Below are 2,887 nucleotides of genomic sequence, written 5' to 3'. Positions count from 1 at the left end.
AGCAAAACTACTAATTCATCCCCTCCTGTCTTTTCCTTGCCTCCCCCTCTGTCCCTCGCTCAGTCTCATTCTTTTTTACCGCCCTCCGCTTTTTCCCTGCCGCCTTCCCTCAGTCTCCCAACCCTCTTTCTCTTATAGAAAGCTACATTATGCAGTGTTCTTCAGTCCATACTGCACGCCTGAATCGGTGCTCGCGCATGCGCAATATCTTCCAAGAAAAATAATATTTTACGAAAATTATGCATTTAGAATAGGGAGGGGGTATTCTAGCATAGATTTATCTAATAATATTTTATCAGTATACCTCTCTTGAGAAATAGGAAGAAGACATCGCAAGTAAGGTGCCCGCTGCATATACCAGTCAGTACACAATTAGGCTACGTTAATGTGTTAGCGCATGCGCAATATCTCACCAGAGGAGTTATATTTTGCGACGGATATGCATTTAAAATGGTTAGAGGATATCTCAGCATAGATTTATGAAATAAATTGTTATTAGTAGACCTGTGTTTATGATTGGGAGAGCGCCTTAGCCTGTGGGAAGCAAAACTACTAATTCATCCTCTCCTGTCCTTCTCTTGCTTCCCCCTCTGTTCCTCGCTTACCCTCATTTTTTTTTACCGCCCTCAGATTTCTTCCCTGCCGCCTTTCCTCAGTCTCCTAACCCTCTTTCTCTCTTAGCAAGCTATATTATGCAGTGTTCTTCAGTCCATACTGCACGCCTGAAACGGTGCTCACGCATGCTTTATATCTCCCGAGAAGACGAATATTTTGCAAAAATTATGCATTTACAATAGGGAGGAGATATTCTAGCATAGATTTATCTGATATTATCTCACAAGTATATACCTCTCTTGAGAAATAGGAAGAAGACCTCGCATGTAAGGTGCCCGCTGCATATACCAGTCAGTACACAATTAGGCTACGTTAATGTGTTAGCGCATGTGCAATATCTCACCAGAGGAGTTATATTTTGCGATGGATATGCATTTAAAATTGTTAGGGGATATCTCCGCATAGATTTATGAAATAAATTTTTATCAGTAGACCTGTGTTTATGATTGGGAGAGCGCCCTAGCCGGTGGGAAGCAAAACTACTAATTCATCCCCTCCTGTCCTTCCCTTGCCTCCCCATCTGTTCCTCGCTCAGCCTCTTTCTTTTTTACTTCGCTCAGCTTTTTTCCCTGCCACCTTTCCTCAGTCTTCCAACCCTCTTTCTCTCGTCTCACAAAGCGCACAAGGGCTAAGCTGCAAGTGTGTCAAAATAAAGCCATTAGATGTGTTCTCAACCTAGGTTCTAGAGCACACATCGGTGCTAGAGAGTTCAAGGCTGTAAATTTCAGGGTAATGCAACTGAAGGTCAATAGGGTTTTTAAAATATTACATAATCTCGGCCCACAGTATATGACAGAAGGTTTCATGTTAACGTCAGAAGTCCATAGTTTCAATACAAGGGAAGGTGAGATGTCTATTTTTAAACCGAGGGTGGGAAGCAGTGGGAAAAACTCTTTTACTAAATACTGCAATTGAAGCTTGGAACTCTCTACCACAGCAAGTTAGGACAAATTCTGTTTATTCTAGTTTTAAGTATAGTGTTAAGAAATGTCTGATGGAAAAGGTAGAATCATTAGAGGCAGAGGAGTATGATTTTCACTAAAAGAATTCGGTTGAAATTAGGCATAAGAAATGTTTGTATCGTCTTATGAAAATGTACCATTGTATGACCGATTAAAATTAAACTACAAATCTGTATATTTCAATAGTTAGTTCTGATAGTAGTGCAATTTTTAGATTCAAGGCATAGCAAAACAAGGACCACAATGTAAATAAGTGTGCTAGTCATGCTTTTTGTGTATATATCCTTGGTAATTATCCAATTTTATGAATTCAAATTTTTTATTGTAAAAGTATGCAATGTATATTGTATATGATGGATAATTGCCTATAAATAAATAAATAAAAAAATAAATAAATCGCAAGCTATATTATGCAGTGTTCTTCAGTCCATACTGACAGTAGACCGGCTTTATTCTTTTTAACCGTTCAAAAATTGCGTGTTTTTAAAACCGTCGTGTGTATTTCACATTTAAGACATTTAATTTATCTGGCTTGGAACTGTGGAACATTATTTAAAAAAAACAGTAAATAATAGAACAATACGTATATTGTACAATAATATTGCCGCACGGTGGCGCTAATGAACATCAAGGGACGTGGCGAAAATAGAGTGAAATAAGGTAACTGTTAACATCATAATTTTGATCATTTCACCGTGATAGCAGTCGCAATATAAGTGAGTTTTTACTTTAGTAATATCTACAGATGTATATTTAAGGCGTAACATGAATGTCTGTCTTCGTTGTACTACGGATAGATTAACTGAAAAGTGGTAAATTCCATCGTAAATTCCATCGGTACCGTACAATCCATCGGGTTACAGTTCGCCGGTCGGTCTGCATTGCCGTCAATCATTGACATTATGTTACTTTTTATGTGACGGTCTCATTGTTGTAGATCTCGGTTACCATATTCCATGCAACACCTATTGTTGGTAAAAACTAAACGTGGTCGATGCAACTACAAGGGTGTTGTAGAGTATGCGGCTGGTCCGCATTCATTGAGTCTGAGACGTGTCTTTTTGCATTGCCGGCATTAGCCATTACTCATTAGGGCATTACTAAGTAATAGTAATACTACTACTACTACTACTACTACTACTACTACTACTACTACTACTACACTAGTAGTACTAGTACTACTACTAGGGCCATATTTATTTATGTCTATGTAAAATATAATATGCTACGCACTAGGGGTGTAACGATATACCGGTATATCGGTATATTGCAATATATTTTGAAAACTCGATATATCGCGATACAACTTC

At 38.2% G+C, this 2,887-nt stretch overlaps 1 protein-coding gene across 1 annotated transcript in view; it reads left to right on the top strand.

Annotated features, from left to right (window-relative positions):
* Positions 1-2,201: 2,201 nt before the first annotated feature.
* Positions 2,202-2,887, top strand: part of LOC106813718 (coatomer subunit gamma-2-like) — an 11,577-nt gene continuing 10,891 nt past the window's right edge. The window contains exon 1 of the mRNA XM_014817928.1: positions 2,202-2,293. The gene's annotated coding sequence lies outside the window, so the exon portion shown is untranslated. The remainder of the gene's footprint in view (positions 2,294-2,887) is intronic.

Source organism: Priapulus caudatus, unplaced genomic scaffold (genome assembly GCF_000485595.1).
Source record: "Priapulus caudatus unplaced genomic scaffold, Priapulus_caudatus-5.0.1 Scaffold813, whole genome shotgun sequence".
Classification (NCBI taxonomy): domain Eukaryota; kingdom Metazoa; phylum Priapulida; class Priapulimorpha; order Priapulimorphida; family Priapulidae; genus Priapulus; species Priapulus caudatus.
This window is presented reverse-complemented; position numbering and strand designations above follow the sequence as displayed.